This window comes from Rhincodon typus, chromosome 47, assembly GCF_021869965.1.
Source record: "Rhincodon typus isolate 14 chromosome 47, sRhiTyp1.1, whole genome shotgun sequence".
Taxonomy (NCBI): domain Eukaryota; kingdom Metazoa; phylum Chordata; class Chondrichthyes; order Orectolobiformes; family Rhincodontidae; genus Rhincodon; species Rhincodon typus.
The window spans coordinates 1,105,764-1,124,903 of record NC_063378.1 but is presented as its reverse complement, the minus strand read 5'-3'; positions in this window follow the sequence as shown (position 1 = coordinate 1,124,903).

Sequence of the window (19,140 nt, the reverse complement as noted above, 5' to 3'; positions counted from 1 at the left end):
AGCTAAAAGGATTCATATTGGAGAAATCTGAGTTAGACTTGAGAAACTCAGCAAATCAACACAGAAACTCAGAAGGTCTGGCAGAACTGTGGAGACAAAAGAGTTAACGTTTTGAGGCTAGTGACCCTTCCTCACAACTAGAAACATCTAGAAAAAGGTAGTAAGGGAGTGGGGGGAGTGCAAGTGTGAAACATAGGTGGAGATGGTATCCAGAGAGAGACAGAGAAAGAGAGAGAAAGTGAGACAAAAGCATAGGCTGGTTAATAGGAAGACAGGGAAGAAGAGAAGCTGGGTAATAGAGTTGATGAGGAGTTGACAATGGGTCGGCAGTGCTGAAAGTAACTCTTATAGGTGTTGGGGGTGGGTAAACATTCCCTATCAACAACTATCAACAGTTCTTTTGTCTGCTTTCCCCTCATTTCTCTCTGGGCACTGTCTCCATCTCCATGAAGAAGGGTCACTGGTCTCAAAACATTAATTCTGCTTTCTCTCTCCAAAGACAGTGCCAGACCTGCTGAGTTTTCCCAGCGCTTTCTGTTCTTGGTTCAGATCTTCATCGTGTGCAGTTCCTTGTCTTATTTTAGCACCTCCACCTCTCCATCTCACTCTCACAGCCCCTAAACCATTATTTAGGAAACGTGAAAGAGAGGAAGACATGAGTAGGCCATTCAGCCCCTCGAGTCTGTTCCACTGTCCATGGCTGATCTGTGGCCCATATGGGAACTCTTTGCCTAAAAATTATCTCTCTCATTGTAAATTAACAACTGATCCAGCATCCACTGGCATTTGTGGAAGAGAGTTCCAAACACTTACCATGTGTAGGACTGCCTTCCAATATCTCTCCTGAATGGTCTGGCCCTCATTCTCAGACTACGCCCTCCCTAGTTCTAGAATCCCCAATCAGTGGAAATAGTTTAGCAACCCTGTATTTTTCTGTTAATATCTTGAAGACTTCAATCAGATCACCTTTTCACCTTCTAAATTCTACAGACAGGCCTAATTTGTCCAATCTATCTGCATAACATAACCCCTGAAGACCAGGTATCATTCTTGTGAACCTACATTGTACTCCTTCCAAGGCTAACACAACTTTTTCTGATGAAGGGTCTAGGCCCGAAACGTCAGCCTTTCTGCTCCTATGATGCTGCTTGGCCTGCTGTGTTCATCCAGCCCTGCACCTTGTTGTCTCTCCTTCTTAAAGTGTGATGCCCTGATCTACTCCAATGGCCTAACCAGAGTTTTGTATAACTGCAGCAGCACTCCTACGTCTTTGTACTACAGTCCTCCATATATAAAGGCTAGCATTCCATTAACCTTCTTGAGTATTTACTTCAGTATGAATAAGGTTTGGCTAACTGGGCCATTATCAGATTGTAATAAGTGGTCTGCCACAAGGATCAGTACTGTTTACAATTAATATCATGAGCTGGATAAATGGACTTAGTGCATTGTAGTGAAAAGCTTTACTTTACAAACTTAGATGGAGACAACAAATTGTGTTGGAAGTTCACAAGATGATTCTTCAGGTTAGGGATAGATTAAGTGAATTGGCAAAAAAAAACGAATTATAATGTAGGAAAATGGGAGTATTCAATTACATAGTACAAATTAACTATCAGGGTATGATTTAGATGGGGAGAGTACTGAGAATTTTTTCCATTCATTCATAGGATATGGGTGTCAGTGGTTGGGCCAGCATTTATTGGCCATCCCTAAGGGCAGTTAAGAGTCAACCGCATTGTTGTGGGTCTGGAGTCACATGTAGGCCAGACCAGGTAAGGACAGCAGATTTCCTTCCCTGCAGGACAACAGTGAACCAGTCAAGTCTTTCCCCGACAATCAACAATGGACTCATGGTCATCATTAAACTCTGATTTCCAGATTATTATTGATTTCAAATTCCACCATCTGCCATGGAGGGATTTCAACACAGATTCCCCAGAACATGATCTAGTCACTCTAGCAATAATCCAACTATGATAAAGAAAGATCTGGCAGCCATCATACAAAGGAACTGTTTTTTTTAAGAATAAAGGCACAGCAAGCTTTGTAAGAGACAAGTAGATGGTGGATTTTGTTACGAGCTCGATTGGAATATCACATTTTGAAATTTGCTGCAGGACACTGGTGAGGCCTCATACCTACTAGCCATGTTGACTTTGTCCCCTTATTTAACAAGAGATCCAGTTACATTGTAGAACATTCATAGAAGATTCACTTGGCTGGTTCCAGGGCTGAAAGGTTGCACATTGTCGTCAAAGATTATGTAGCTTGGGCCAATTCACAAGGCAGCTAAGATGCGAGAGAGGTGATCTTATCAGATGTGTGAAAGGTGATTTAAAAAAAAGATACTAAGGTGTTGAGACACTTGGGGAAATCTGGAGCTGGAGAGCAGGAATGGGGTAGATTCAGATGAATGGGTCCACAGTTACGATGAGGAGGAGGAGGAACTTCAACTCATGTGATTGTGGGAGAGGGTAGGGTTGCTAATCTTTGGAATTGTTAACCTCAGAAATCAGCAGGAGTTGTGTTACCGAAAATTGTTTTAACACCATAAGACATAGGAACAGGAGTAAGCCATTCGGCCCCTCAAGCCTGTTCCACCATTCAATAGGATTATGGCTAATCCCACATTCCTCATGTCCACTTTCCCTTGATTCTCGGACTGTTCAACAATTTATCTACCTCAGTTTTCAACATACTCAAGGACTTTGCCACATCCCCCTCAACACACCTCTCTCTGGCAAGGAGTTTCAAAGACACTCAACCTTCTGAAAGAAAAAATTCTTCCTCTTCTCAGTCTTCAATTGGCATCCCTTTATTTTGAGACTGTGACCTCTGGTCCATGAGGGGAAAACATCCCCTCAGCATTGACCCTGTCAAGCCGTTATATGTTTCAATGAGATGACTGCTCATTCTTCTGAACTCCAGTGAGTAGATTCCCAACCTGTTTAGCCTTTGCTCTTAAGACAATTCCTCCACCCCGGAAATCATCCTCGTAAATCTTCTCTGAACTTCCTCCAATGAAGTGATTTCTTTCCTTTAATAAGTGGAGCAAAACTGCCTACAATGCTCCAGATGAGGTCGCACCAGCCCCTTGTACACTTGCAGTGACTTCCCCACTCATATTCCAACTCCCTCAAAATAAGGGCCAACATTCCATTAGCCCTTCCTGATGACAGGAGCAATAAATGTTATGGAGTGAGTGCGTGGCAATAAAGCTGATTCCAAACAACAATCAGAATGAATATCATCCTGTTGATTAGATGGAGAAGGTTCAGGTTCAAATTCACTGTGCCTACTTTTCTTTCTGCTTGATGTGAGTTGGTCAACATGTACTACACCCCAATTCATCATCATCAAATCCCTACTGTGTAGAAACAGGCCTTTAGGCCCAACAAGTCCACACCGACCTCAGAACATTCCACCCGGACCCATCCCCCTGTAACTCACTTAATCTGCACATTCTTAAACACTACAGGCAATTTAGCACGGCCAATCCACCTAACCTGCACATCTTTGGACTGTGGAAGGAAACCAGAGCACCCGGAGGAAACCCACGCAGACACGGGGAGAATGTGCAAACTCCACACTTACAGTCGCCCAAGGGTGGAATTGAACCAGGATCCCTGGTGCTGTGAGGCAGCAGTGCTAACCACTGAGCCATCGTACCAATTCAGAAAATGTTATTGGCTTTTTGCAGTTCCTATTATCTCTTATTGGCTTTTTGGTGTTTTAGGGGTCTATTTTCCTCTATTTGTTTTCTACACACAACCGCCAATGGGGACCACTAGTAAATGTGTTGCAAATGCAATGTTAGTCATTTAATTTAGATAATAACATTACATAAACCATGCCCAAGGGCAGTTTTGGAAAGCCAATGGAATAATGTGAATTTCGTCTTTTGAAACTCACATCCGCAAACGGAGCGAATGAAGTAATATTTACAATGGCATACGGATAATATGAATGTCACAGTGCTATTAAAAGAATAACAAATTATGCCAGTCTCTAAGGTGTCTCAAGCCTCTGTGATATTTTGGGGTCTGCCTGATGCACAGAATAGCAGAGAATTCTTTTGCCAAAACGTCTCCCCTCACCTGAGGCATGATGACCCTCAGATTAAACTGCCAGTCAGTCATCTCTCCCTGTCTGTAATGAGAGAGAAGCCCCTATGGTCCACTAGGACTATGATGACTTCACTTTTTACCATTGAACTGTAAAAGGGGAAACATGCATAGGATCTTGCACAATTTCTGAGCCATTTGAACTTTGCATCATCCACAGTATCAACAGGAAATCAGGCAAAGGAAGCAGTAAACCATCAATTTTCTGTTTGCATAAATTGTACACTATTGCATTGAATTGTGCTACAAAATAAACACACAATGAATGAAGAGGTGCTTGCAAGAAACCTCATCTGTCCTTTCATATTCCCTGGCTAAATGGCATCCCTCAGCATCGTTCCATGTTGTTAATGTCCAGCTCCCTCTCTCTGTGTCCTCCCTCACCATTGCCCCCTGTTTTGAAAGACCAGCTCCCTCATTCAGTATCCTCCCCCACCTCCTGCTGTGGAGGTCAAGTTGGACTACCCAGCTCCCTCACTCACTGTCTGCCCTCACCATTGCCTCCTGTTGTGGAGGTCCAGCTCCTTCACTCACTGTCTGCCGTCACCATCACCCTCTGTTGTGGAGGTCTATATTCAGAGCATAAGAACGTAAGAAATGGGAGCAAGAGTGGGCCATTTGGCCCCTCAAGCCTGCTCTCCCCTTTAATTAGATCATGGCTGATCTTTTCGTGGACTCAGCTCTAGTTACCTGCCTGCTCACCATAACCCTTAATTTCTTTACTGTTCAAAAATTTATCTTGGCCTTAAAAACATTGAGGTTGCCTCAACTGCTTCACTGGACAGGGAATTCTACAGATTCCCAACTCAGTCCCAAACCTGCTCCCTCTTATTTTGAGGCTATGCTCCCTGGTTCTGGTTTCACCTGCCAGTGGAAACAACCTCCCTACTTCTATCCTATCTATTCACTTCATAATTTTATATGTTTCTAAAAGATTCCCCCCTCATTCTTCTAAATTCCAATGAGTATAGTCCCAGTCTATTCATTCTCTCCTTGTAGGCCAACACACTCCACTCCAGAATCAACCTAGTGTACATCCTCTGCACCCCCTCCAGTGACAGTATATCCTTCTCAAGTAATGAGACCAAAACCATACACAGTATTTCAGGTGTGGCCTCACCAGCACCCAATACAGCTGCAACATAACCTCCTAGTTTTTAAACTCCATCACTCTAGAAGGACAATATTCCATTTGCTTTCTTAATTACCTGCTGCACCTGCAAACCAACATTTTGTAATTCATGCACAAAGGCACCCAGCTCCCCCTGCACAGCAGCATGCTGCAAATTTTCACCATTTCATTAATAGTGCTGTTATTTCTTCCAAAATGGATGACCTCACATTTACCAACATTGCATTCCCTTGCCCACTCACTTAACCTATCTAAATCCCTTTGCAGACGTTCAGTGTCCTCTGCATACTTTGCTCTACCACTCATCTTTGAGTCATCTGCAAACTTTGACATACTACATTTGGAGCCCACCATTAAATGATCTATGTAAATTGTAAACAATTGTTGTCCAAACACTGCCCCCTGAGGCACATCACTAGGCACTGACCACCAACCAGAAAAACACTGATTTACCCCCACTCTTTGCTTTCTGTTATGTAACCAATCTTCTATCCATGCCAATACATTATCCATAACACCATGCACCCGTATCTTATGCAGCAGCCTTTTGTGCGGCACCTTACTGAATGCCTTCTGGAAATCCAGATACACCACATTCACTGGTTCCCTGTTGTCCACTGTGCTTGTAATGTCCTCAAAGAATTCCAGTAAATTAGTTAAACACGACCTGACTTTCATGAACCCATGCTGCGTCTGCCTGATTTCTATCCAGATATCTCATTACTTTTTCCTTCATTATAGATTCAAGCATTTTCCCCACTACAGAAGTTAAGTTAATGGACCTATAGTTATCTGCCTTTTGTCTACCTTCCTTTTAAAACAGTGGCATAATATTTGTTGTTTTCCAATCTGTTGGAACTGCCTAGAGTCCTGAGAATGTTAGTAAATTACCACAAGTGCATTTACCACTTCCCCCACCATCTCCTTTAGTACCCTGGATGCTTTCCATCAGGGCCGGGAGACTTATATACTTTTAGCCCCATTAGCTTGCCCAACAGTACCTCTTTAGTGATAATGATCGTTTCTAGATCCTCACCTACCTACCACCTGCCTGGTTGTCATCAATTATTGGAATGTTATTTGTGTCTTCCACTGTGAAGATCAACACAAAATACCTGTTCAACTCCTCAGCCATTTCCGTATCTCCTACTATTAAATTGTCCTTCTCATCCTCTAAAGGACCAATGTTCACCTTAGCCACTCATTTTGTTTTATATATTTGTATAAACTTTTGCTGATTATTTTTATATTCCGAGCCAGTTTACACTCATAATCTATCTTACTTTCCTTAATAGCTTTCTTCGTGGCTTTCTGTTGACCTTTAAAGTTTTCCCAGTCCACTAGTTTCCCATAATATTTGCCACTTTGTATGCATTAGCTTTCAACTTGATAGCCTCTTTTATTTGCTTAGTTATCCGTTGCTGATTATCCCTTTTCCTGCAGTCCTCGCTTTTCACCGGTATGTACTTTTGCTGAGCACTGTGAAAAATCGCTTTGAAAGCCCTCCATTGTGTCCTCAACTGACCCACCGTATAGCCTTTGCTCCAAGTCAACTTTAGTCAATATTCTCTCATCCCATTGTAGTCTCCGTTGTTTAAGCACAAAACACTGGTATTGGATTTTACCCTCCTGTCCTCCATCTGCATTTTAAATTCAAACATACTGTGATTGCTTCTTCTGAGAGGATCCCTAACGATGAGATCATTAATTATTTCTGTCTCATTACACAGGACCAGACCTCGGATAGCTTGCTCCCTCGTAGGTTCCTACCCCGCCCCTACTGTTCCAGAAAACCATTGCAGATGCACGTTATGAACTCCTCCTGCCTTGACCAACTTGATTTGACAAATCAATATGTAGATTAAAATCTACCCATGATAATTGCCATCTCACTTTTACATGCATCAGTTATTTCTTTGTTTATTGCCTGTCCCACCATGATGTTATTATTTTGTGGCCTATAAACTATGCCTATCAGTGACTTTTTCCCCTTGCTGTTTCTAATTTCCACTCACATTGATTCAAGGGTTTTTCTATATAGAACCTGTATCATCTCTCACTACTGCCCTGATACCATCCTTAAATATCAGAGCTACACCACCTCCCTTTCCTTCCTGTCTGTCCTTCCAAATAGTCTGATATCCCTGGATATTTAACTCCCAGTCATGACACCCTGCAACTATTTCTCTGTCATGGCCAATTGACTGTCCAGTTCCGCTGCTCACTACCATAACTCACCATCGCCTCCTGCAGTGGAGATCCGGCTCCCTTGCCCATTGCCTTCCCTCACTTTTGTCCCCTGTTGTGGAGGTCCATATTGACCGTCCAGCTCCCTCACTCACCACCCTGCCTCACCATTGACCCCTATTTTGGAAGTCCAGTTGGATTGCAGAGCTTCTTTGCTCAGTGCAAAATACATCTTCTGTTAAACTGAGCAGTAAACCTATTTTCACATGTTTAATAAACATAGGTCCAATCATGTAAGATACTCAAATTAATGAGTCTGAAATGTATGTTCAATTGGTAAGGAGAATGTTAATATGTAAAATAAACTTAGGTTTGTGGGTGCACTTTGTTTCATTGCTGTAAGAAATTTCTGTTCAATTGTTTAATAATCTAATTTTCAATTGACTGATAAAAACCTACGGCCATTTGTGTGATAAACTTATTTGCCACTGTTTATGACTTAAATGTGTGCCTACTTTAGCTAAGAATGTGAGCTCTGGCTACTTCAGGGATAAAACTGCAGCTTTGTGTTCTGTCTGAGTGTGATCCGTGTCTGGGTGCTGTGGAGATAGGCAGAGGCAGTACTGGGCTAAACTATTGTCTACTGGTTTCTCCAGAGTTCCCTCCACCACCCACCCTCCAACTCCACAAAGGATGGCTCTTCACTTTGTTTCACATCCGAGGAAGGTGTGTTTAAGCTGAAGGGAACTAGAAACAAACTGGGCGAACTGAGGTTTTGAGAGAAGTAGGGATTCGGGGGGTGTGGGGTGGGCGGGGGATTAGGGGAAGCTGAGTGACCGAACTGGGGTAATTCATAAAGAAGGGTCCAGACTCAAAACGTCAACTTTCCTGCTCCTCTGATGCTACCTGGCCTGCTGCGTTCCTCCAGCTCCACACTTTTATCACACACACAGACATAAATAGGCTGCTGTCAAAGCTGAAGGCGTTGCTTGATTAAGAGAATTGAGAGGACTAATTACTGCAAATGCTGGAATCTGTACTGAAAACAACAAATGCTGGAGGTCACATCGGGTCAGACAGCACCCATGCAGAGGTTGCTGGAAAAGCTCAGCAGGTCTGGCAGCATCTGTGCAGAGAAATCAGAGTTAATGTTTCAGGTCCCGGGAACCTTCCTCAAAGCAAGTCTTTCAAAAAGACCGCCGATTTCATCCTCATAATTTCTGAGATTACATATTAAAATGCAAAACCGTTTGCAACCATGATAAAATCTTCTACTTTATAGGATTTTTTTTCTTAAAATAAAACAAGACTGCAGTCAGCGCCTGAATGCCCTGGTCGACCCATTGTCTCCGCCTGCTCCTGCCCCACCAAACTGATCTCCAACTATCTGGACTCCATTTTCTCCCCCTTGGTCCAGGAACTCCCTACCTATGTCCGTGACACCACCCACGCCCTCCACCTCCTCCAGAACTTCCAATTCCCTGGTCCCCAACACCTCATCTTACCATGGACGTCCAGTCCCTCTACACCTGCATTCCCCATGTAGATGGCCTTAAGGCCCTCCGCTTCTTCCTGTCCCGCAGGCCGGACCAGTCCCCCTCCACTGACACCCTCATCCGATTAGCCGAACTCGTCCTCACCCTCAACAACTTCTCTTTCAATTCCTCCCACTTCCTACAGACAAAGGGGGTAGCCATGGGTACCCGCATGGGCCCAAGCTACGCCTGCCTCTTTGTAGGTTACGTGGAACAATCCCTCTTCCGTACCTACACCGGCCCTAAACCCCACCTCTTCGTCCGTTACATTGATGACTGTATCGGCGCCGCCTCGTGCTCCTACGAGGAGCTCCAACAGTTCATCCACTTCACTAACACCTTCCACCCCAACCTTAAGTTTACCTGGACCATCTCTAACACCTCTCTCCCCTTCCTGGACCTCTCTGTCTCCACATCGGGCAACCACCTAGAAACTGATATTCATTTCAAGCCCACTGACTCCCACAGCTACCTAGAATACTCCTCCTCCCACCCACCTTCCTGCAAAAATGCTATCCCCTATTCCCAATTCCTTCGCCTCCGCCGCATCTGCTCCCAGGATGAGGCATTCCACTCCCATACATCTCAGTTGTCCTCGTTTTTCAAGGACCGTAACTTCCCCCCCTCAGTGGTCGAGAACGCCCTCAACCGTGTCTCCCACATCTCCCGCAACTCATCCCTCACACCCCGTCCACGCAATAAGAACCAAAAAAGAATCTCCCTTGTCCTCACGTACCACCCCACCAATCTCCGGATCCAAAGCATCATCCTCCGACACTTCCGCCATCTGCAATCCGACCCCACCACCAAAGACATCTTTCCCTCCCCACCCTTATCTGCTTTCCGGAGGGACCACTCTCTCCGTGACTCCCTTGTCCGCTCCACACTCCCCTCCAGCTCCACCACACCCGGCACTTTCCCCTGCAACCGCAGGAAGTGCTACACCTGCCCCCATACCTCCTCCCTCACCCCCATCCCAGGCCCCAAGAAGACTTTCCACATCAAGCAGATGTTCACCTGCACATCTGCCAATGTGGTATACTGCATCCGCTGTACCCGGTGTGGCTTCCTCTACATTGGGGAAACCAAGCGGAGGCTCGGGGACCGCTTTGCAGAACACCTACGCTCAGTTCGCAATAAACAACTGCACCTCCCAGTCGCGAACCATTTCAACTCCCCCTCCCATTCCTCAGACAACATGTCCATCCTGGGCCTCCTGCAGTGCCACAACGATGCCACCCAAAGGTTGCAGGAACAGCAACTCATATTCCGCTTGGGAACCCTGCAGCCCAATGGTATCAATGTGGATTTCACAAGTTTCAAAATTTCCCCTCCCCCTACTGCATCCCAAAACCAGTCCAGCTCATCCCTGCCTCCCTAACCTGTTCTTCCTCCCACCTATCCCCTCCTCCCACCTCAAGCCGCACCTCCATCTCCTACCAACTAACCTCATCCCGCCCCCTTGACCTGTCCGTCCTCCCTGGACTGACCAATCCCCTCCCTAACTCCCCACCTGCAGTCACCTTTACTGGCCCCATCCCCACCTCTTCGACCTGTTTGTTTCCTCTCCACCTATCCTCTCCTCTATCCATCTTCTTTCCGCCTCCCACTCTCTCCCTATTTATTTCAGAACCCCCTTCCCCTTCCCCTTTTCTGATGAAGGGTCTAGGCCCGAAACGTCAGCCTCTCTGCTCCTATGATGCTGCTTGGCCTGCTGTGTTCATCCAGCCCTGCACCTTGTTGTCTCGGATTCTCCAGCATCTGCAGTTCCTACTATCTCTGAAACTGAACAATCGAGCGTGTAACTGCCGTTAATCAATCTAAACACCCCCGCCGACTTAAACATCTTAAAATACTAATGCAGTGTCCGCTGACAAAGTCACAGAATCTCACTTCATTCGTAGATTTTTATTTCACTCAGATTATATAGAACACAATTTGTAATTGCTGTCTGCGCTATGTATAACAGACACTATACCTTCCCTGTGTGCTACCTTCGCCATTCTCAGGCCTCGACTCTCAACGGGAGGGGTAGTAGGAACTGCAGATACTGGAGAATCTGAGATAACAAGGTATAGAGCTGGATGAACACAGCAGGCCAAGCAGCATCAGAGGAGCAGGAAGGCTGACGTTTCGGGCCTAGACCCTTCATTAGAAATGGGGGAGGGGAAGGAGGTTCTGAAATAAATAGGGAGAGAGGGGGAGACAGATGGAAGATGGATAGAGGAGAAGTTAGGTGGAAAGGAGACAGACCGGTCAAAGACAACAAGGTGCAGGGCTGGATGAACACAGCAGGCCAAGCAGCATCATAGGAGCAGAGAGGCTGACGTTTCGGGCCGAGACCCTTCATCAGAAAAGGGGAAGGGGAAGGGGGTTCTGAAATAAATAGGGAGAGAGTGGGAGGCGGAAAGAAGATGGATAGAGGAGAGGATAGGTGGAGAGAGGCGGGGATGGAGCCAGTAAAGGTGGGGAGGGGATAGGTCAGTCCAGGGAGGACGGACAGGTCAAGGGGGCGGGATGAGGTTAGTCGGTAGGAGATGGGGGTGGGGCTTGAGGTGGGAGGAGGGGATAGGTGGGAGGAAGAACAGGTTAGGGAGGCAGGGACAAACTGGACTGGTTTTGGGATGCGGAAGGGGGAGGGGAGATTTACTGGCTCCATCCCCGCCTCTTTGACCTGTCTCCTCTCCACCTATCTTCTCCTCTATCCATCTTCTGTCCGCCTCCCCCTCTCTCCCTACTTATTTCAGAATCCCCTTCCCCTGCCCCACTTCTGAAGAAGGGTCTCGGCCCGAAACGTCACAGCCTTCCTGTTCCTGTGATGCTGCTTGGCCTGCAGTGTTCATCCGGCTCTACACTTTGTTATCTCTCATGGGAGGGTTTGGTTGGCTTTGCAAAGAGCCTTTGGATTGGCTGGAAAAGGGTCGATTTGTTCAGGCGCAGAATCCAGCCCCGGCGTTTCAGAGCATCCATGGCAGTGACCGCCTTGCGCTTGGCGTGTTCAGTGCAGGTGACCGCATTCCTGATCACATTCCCCGGGAAAACCTTCAGCACCCCGCGGCTCTCCTCGTAGATCAAGCCCGACACGCGCTTCTACACCTCCCGCTGAATTAGACAAAGTAATTTCTTGGAGATTGTGTTGTGGAGCCGGGTTTCTGCGCCATACTTACTCTCTGAGAGACTCTCTCCCTGAATGTGCGAAAAGGAAAAGGACATGAACTGAAGCTGCACCCGAACCGGCGGTCAGTCTCAGTGAGAGCGGGACCTCACACTGATTTATTCTAGAGTGTGGGAGAAGGGCTGTATGTAAATAATTACAAGGAAGTGCACATTTGAGCTTTTCAAGTAAATCCGAAGGATTTCAGCGAGACTATTACACATCTCTGGAGAAAGTGGGACGTGACCACTGCCCCACCAGAACCTCAGAAGTCAGTGTTTTACGTATTTCAGCCCTCTACCAGCTGAGTTCGGGAAGGACAGCCTGGTTCCCTGGCCCTGTCTGATACACAGAGTCGGCTATGAGAGCCAACCATCAACTTTCAATTTATATTGAGCGCAGAAATCAAGAATTATTTTCCAGAATTAGCAAAAAAACATGAACCGTGTATTCTTGGGGTGGGGAGTGCTGAGGCCACACCTGGAGTATTGGATGCAGTGTTACTCCTTACCTTAGGAAGGACAGACTTGTCCTGGAGGGAGGGTCCCAAATGTTCACTAGACAGGATCCTGGGATGAGGGGATTGTCCAGCCAGGATATGGGCTGACCATTTCGGACGGAGATGAAGAGGAATTCCTTCAATCAGATGGTTGGGAATCTCTGGAATTCTCTCCCACAGGAAGCTATTCTGTTGTGAATTATATTTAAGACAGAGATTAATGGAATTTTGGGTATGAAGAAAATTAAGGGATGTGGAAATACAGATCTGAGCTAGAACATCTACTATCATCAAACTGAATGGCACAGCAGGCTCGAAGGGCTGAGTGGTCTATTGTAGGTTTTTGTTCTGATGTTCAATCAAACTCAGCTGCCTCTAGCTGCTGAATGAGTGAAAAAAATCCTCCTGAGTAAATCACCAAGGTACAAAACTACAAGTCTGTTTATTGATTACAATTTCCACTTTCACTTGGGCACACAGACTCTGTGCCGAGATGTGTGAATATATTATCTGGCAGTTCAGCACTAATGGAAACAACGACTTCACAAAACAAGGAACAAAGAATCCACAGGTTAGTCAGTGATTCACTGTAAATCAGTGCGAATGGAGCCTGAGTATTCATAACAGCAGGGACCACAGTGTGAGGTGATCAATTCATGAGGATCACTTAACAGGAATTCTTTCAACATCTGACAAGCTCATAGCTATGAATAAGATATCTTTCAATGAGCTCAGGTCTCCAGATGAGAGTAGCTACATTCAGAGCTGACACAGCCTCTTCCTCGAGTGAAAGAACAGATGACTTTGTGTCAATCTTGAGCTGCTGGATGGGGCTGTGATCGGTCTTTTATTCACCTTCAGCTCAATACATTTATTGAGTGGACTGAAAATGAAAAACAATTGCAGGTTGAATGATCGATTCACACGAGAGTGAGAGCTGGAATGGGGCAGTGCAAACTAACAGGCGCACCTGCCATCAGAAATAAACCCGGACTGAGTGAATGTCAGAATGTAGATGGCTGAGTCCTGGATGTGATTAACATCAGCAGCAACAGCCAGCTCCAACCCCTGCTGCTCCTGGTGAACTTGCTGGTGTCTCAACAAGTTGCACGATTTTTAAAATTCCTTCCCACATTCGAAGCAGCTGAACAGCCTCTACCCAGTGTGAATTCACTAGTGTATAGAGAGGTCAGATGATCGCCTGAACCCACTCCCCCACTAAGATAACATGAATGGTCTGTCATCAGAGTGACAATGTTGATGGGACTTCAGGTCCCATGAAATTTTGAAGTACTTCCCATACTCTGGGTACTGAAAAGGTCTCTCGTTCATGTGAACCGGCTGGTGGCCCAACAGGCCGGGTAACATTCTGAATTTCTTCCCACACTGTGAGCAGCTGTATGGTGATCCCAGTGTGAACTGGCTTGTGCTCTATCAGCATAAACTGGTTTTTGAAGCTCTTTCCATAGTCGGAGCATTTAAAGTCTCTCTTGTCACTGTGTACCTTCTGGTGAATGATCAGCTTGGATGAATAAATGAATCCCTTCCCGTACTCAGAGCTGGTGAATGGCCTCTCCCCAGTGCGACTGCATCAATGAGTTTCCAGCTTCTCACGGTCTCCACCTTTCCTCTGCTTCTCTCTGTTGTGACCACTGCTGCTTGTTTTCATTTGCAAAGGTCCTGATGATTTGACTGTGTCAGTCAGATCCTGACCTGATGTTCTGTTTGAGTTCTAGGTATGTAAGTCTTTCTTTGTTAATACCTTGTCAAATGAATTTAAAACAGGAACAAGGCGTGAGAGAGAACCCACATAACACGAGAGACAGAGAGAAAGAGAAAATGAGAGAGAGACATCAGTCCCCACAGTGGAAAACACTAACAGTGCTCGAAAAATAAACAATAATCAAGGGGCAAAAGGACAAAAGGAAATAAATACCATAACTATCACTGGAGAAAAAGTGCTACAGAAACTAATGGTGCAAAAGATTGACATGCCCCCATTGACTTGCTGGGATCCATCCCAGGATATTGAAAAGAAGCAGCTACACAGATAGTGGATGCACTGGGAGTAAACTTCGAAGAATCCTTAAATTATGAAAAATTCCCAGTTGTTTGGTAAAATGTCATGTAACACCATACTAAAAATAATGGGATAAAAAGAAAGCAACTAACTACAGGCTAGTTACTTGGGAAAATGTTAAGAGTTAACTGTGAAGTATGTAGTAACAGAGCATTTAGAAATACAATAATATCACCAAGCAGAATCAGCACGGCTCTAAGAAGGGGAAATGATGCTTGACATATTTATTGGAAATCTTTGAGGAGGTAACAACAGGATAGAGAAAGGGGAAGTAATGGATGTAATATATTTGGTATTCAGAAGGCATTTGATAAGGTACCATATGTTAGGCTACTTAATAAAAGCCAAATGGAGTTGGAGGTAGTATTTCAGCATGGAGAAGAAGAAAAAAATACTAAATGGAGCTCAAATATACCCAATATTCAAAGTAGAGGAGGTTGGACATTGACAGGGAGGTGGTCAGAGAGGACAGGGGTGAAACAGCAATGAATGGGCATGGACTCAGGAGTATCTTAAAAGAACCACACCAGTCCCAGAATCCTGGATCTTCAATGTGTACAATAGTAAAACAGTAAGGGGTGTTAGATCCCCAAGAGGATAATGAGGAGTTTTGTGGAGGAATCATAGATTTTAATTGCAAGGTTAGGTCGGAGGATCTACGGTTGTTCTTCAAGAAAAGCATATTAAGGGATGATTTGAACAAAATATCCCAATAGGTTTAGTTAAAGCAGATAAAGAAATGCTGCTCTGATTGACTGATTCTAAAAGGATTACAGTACAGAGATTAAGATTCTGGACAAACCTAATGGGAGGGTATTGAGGGAGAAATTACATACAATGGTTGGTAATGATCTGAAACACAATGCTTACACTCAAAAGCAATAATATCCAGTCCCTGGTGAAATGACCGATTCTGTCAAATTTTGATGGAATGTTGGCCCTGAGTTACTTGTCTGTAAATCCTCTTCTAATAATCTGCAAAACGAGTTTAAAATGAAATCCCTGACAATGCAGACTAGAAATTCAGAACAGATCTACTTTTCTCTAGATCTGAGTTTAATTTGTTATTGTCTATCATATCACCTATAATCTGTAACGTTCCCCCTAGCTATTTACCACAACATAAATTTTCATGTCGTCCGAAAACTTATCAAACCTCTTCCTTTTGTGTCTAGATCATGAACGTGTATTACAGCAAGGGATCCAGTATGTATTACAGCAAGGGATCTAGTACTGAACCTTGTGGTATGCCAGTCAACACATATTTCTAGTCACAAAAACAGACTTTAACCATCACCCTCTGTCTCTGGCCACTAAGCTAATTTTGGATCCCATTGACCAAAATGCTTTTGATCCCAATAAGATTCATACCTATTTGACCAGTCTCCCCTGCTGTCCTCTCGTCCAAGCTTTTAAAAACCATCTAAAGATGTCTCCAAACTCCATCACTTTCAATTCAGGATAGAGATTCACAACATTCTCTCCACTATCTTTCCTTTTCTTCTCAGCTGCTGCTATGTCTCTTCAATGGGACGCTGGGCTTCAAAGGTTAAAGCAGCTGGCTAGATAAGTTGTCCTGTTCCGTAACGATTGGTGGCAAACCCCCTCCCAGTCCTCAACATTGCCCCCCACAAAATGGTGGGACAATGCGTGCTGCCGGATGATGTCCACAATGAACATAAAAATCAAAAGACCTGCGAATGATGTAAATCAGGAATAAAAACAGAAGTTGCTGGAAAAGCTCGGCAGGTATAGCAGCATCCGTGCAGAGAAATCTGAGTTAACGTTTCGGGCCTTGCAAGTTATTGCCAGTTCCCCTACTATTTCTGTAGTTGCCTTACTCAATTACCTGGGATACATTTTGTCTGATCCTGGAGATTTCTGCTTTTACATCTGCCAGACAAATCAGATCTCTCTTTCTCAGCTTTCTTAAAAAGTATATCATATATGTTTTGTTGAGATCTGTCTGTTGATTAAACTTTAAAAATATAAAACATAGGTACTAAGGTAGCCCGGAGCAGTGATTTTAGACTGAGTATTAGTAAGACTGCTATTTTCTGGGGCTGCAGATAGTTAAGGTGCAAAGATAGCCTTTAGTAAAGTGATGACTCTTCCTGTTGGATGTGGGAGATTAGGGAGAGTTTCCATGTTACTGATGATTATGTCTGCAGGAAATGTGTTTGGTTGTGAATGGGTTGGTTGGAGTGGCAGTTAGGGGCAATGTATCTTCAGTTTATCTCCCTTCCTATAGCTACAATCTATCACACCGAAGATACAGTCAGGTAGGTGGGTTACAGCCAGGAAAGGTAGGAGAGGAAGGCAGGTAGTGCAGGAGTCTCCTGTGGCTATCCCCCTCTCAAACAGATATGCTGTTTTGAAAATGTAAGTGGTGATGGGCTCTCAGGGGAATGTAGCATGAACAGCCAGGTTTCTGGTACAGAGACTGGCTGGAATATAATGAGGGGTACGTCAGGTTCCAAATGATGGATTGTGATAAGGGACTCACTAGTCAGAGGCACAGACCGACGTTTCTGCGGCCGACAGCGAGAAATCAGAATGGTATGTTGCCTCCCTGGTGCAAGGATCAAGGATATCAATTAGATACCTCTCTTTTAAGTTTCAGAGAGTATAGGACTAAATTGCACAATACTCTCAAAGAGGAGAGGGACCAGCAAGAAGTTGTTGCGCACATAGGAACCAATGACATAGGAAAAGAAAAGGATGAGAGTCTGAGGAGACAATATGGGAAGTTAGGCATGAATTTAAAAAGGAGGTCCCCGAGAGTAGTAATATCTGGATTACTCCCAGTGCCATGAGCTTGTGAGGGTAGGAATAGGAGGACAGAGCAGATGAATACATGGCTGAGGAGATGGCGCAGGGGAGAAGGACTCACATTTTTGGATCTTTGGAATTTCTTCTGGGGTATAAGAAGGAGAGATTGCACCTGAATTGGAAGGGGACTAATATACTGGTGGGAGAATTACTAGAGCTGCTTGGGAGGATTTAAACAAGTAATTGGGGGAGGGGTGTTGGGATCCAGGGAGATAGTGAGGAAAGAGATCTGTCTGAGACAGTCAAGTTGGGGAAAGGAGCAAATCAAACAGTCAGGGCAGGCAGGAACAAAGCAGAGCATGAGGTAGGACTGAAAATTAAACTGCATTTATTTCAATGCAAGAGGCCTAACAGATAGGGCAGATGAACTCAGGGCATGGTTGGGAACGTGGAACTGTGATATCATAGCAATCACAGAGATGTGTCTCGGTGATGGACAGGACTGGCAGCATAATGGTCCAGGGTATAGATGCTATAGGACGGATAGAAAGGGGGGCAAGAGAGGAGGGGGAGTGGCATTTTTGATTAGGGATAACATTATGCCTGAATTTAGGGAGGATATTCCTGCAAATATGTCTAGGGAAGTTATTTGGGTGGAACTGAGAAATAAGAAAGGGATGATCACCTTCTTGGGATTGTACTATAGATCCCAATCGTCAGCGAGAAATTAAGAAACAAATTTTGTAAGGAGATCTCAGTTATCTGTAAGAATAATAGGGTGATTATAGTAGGGCATTTTAACTTTCCAAACATAGACTGCGGCTGCCATACTGTTAAAGGCTTGGATGGAGAGCAATTTGTTAAGTGTGTACAAGAAAATTTTCTGATTCAATATGTGAATGTACCTACTAAAGAAGGGGCAAAATCTGACCTACTTTTGGGAAATAAGTTAGGGCGGGTGACTGAGGTATCAGTGGGGGAGTGGGGAGGGGGGGGCATGTTGGGGCCAACAAACATAATCCTATTAGTTTTAAAATAGTGATAGAAAAGGATAGACCGGATCTAAAAGTTAAAGTTCTAAACTGGAGGAAGGCCGAATTTTGACGGTAATTGACAAGAACTTTCAAAAGTCGATCGGGGGGGATGTTTGCAGGGACGGTTGGAAAATGGGAAGCCTTCAAAAATAAGATAACCGGAGTCCATGGACAGCATGTTCAAATTATGGTGAAGGGCAGGACTGGTAGGTGTAGGGAATGCTGGATGACTAGAGAACAGGTATAGATAGCAGAGATCAAGTGAGTCCTTAGAAGAGTACAAATGCAATAAGAGTATACTTAAGAAGGAAATCAGGAGGGCAAAAGGGGATGTGAAATAGCCTTGGCACATTGGGTTAAGGAGAATTATAAAAGGCTTTTATAAATACATTAAGGATAAAATGGTAACCAGGGAGAGAACAGAGCCCCTTAAAGATCAGCTTGACCACGTGTGGAACCGCAGGAGATGGGGGAGATAATAAACAAGTATTTTGCATCAGTGTTCACTGTGGAGAAGGACATGGAAGATATAGAATGTGGGGAAATAGAACATAGAACATAGAACATTACAGTGCAGTACAGGCCCTTCGGCCCTCGATGTTGCGCCGACCTGTGAAACC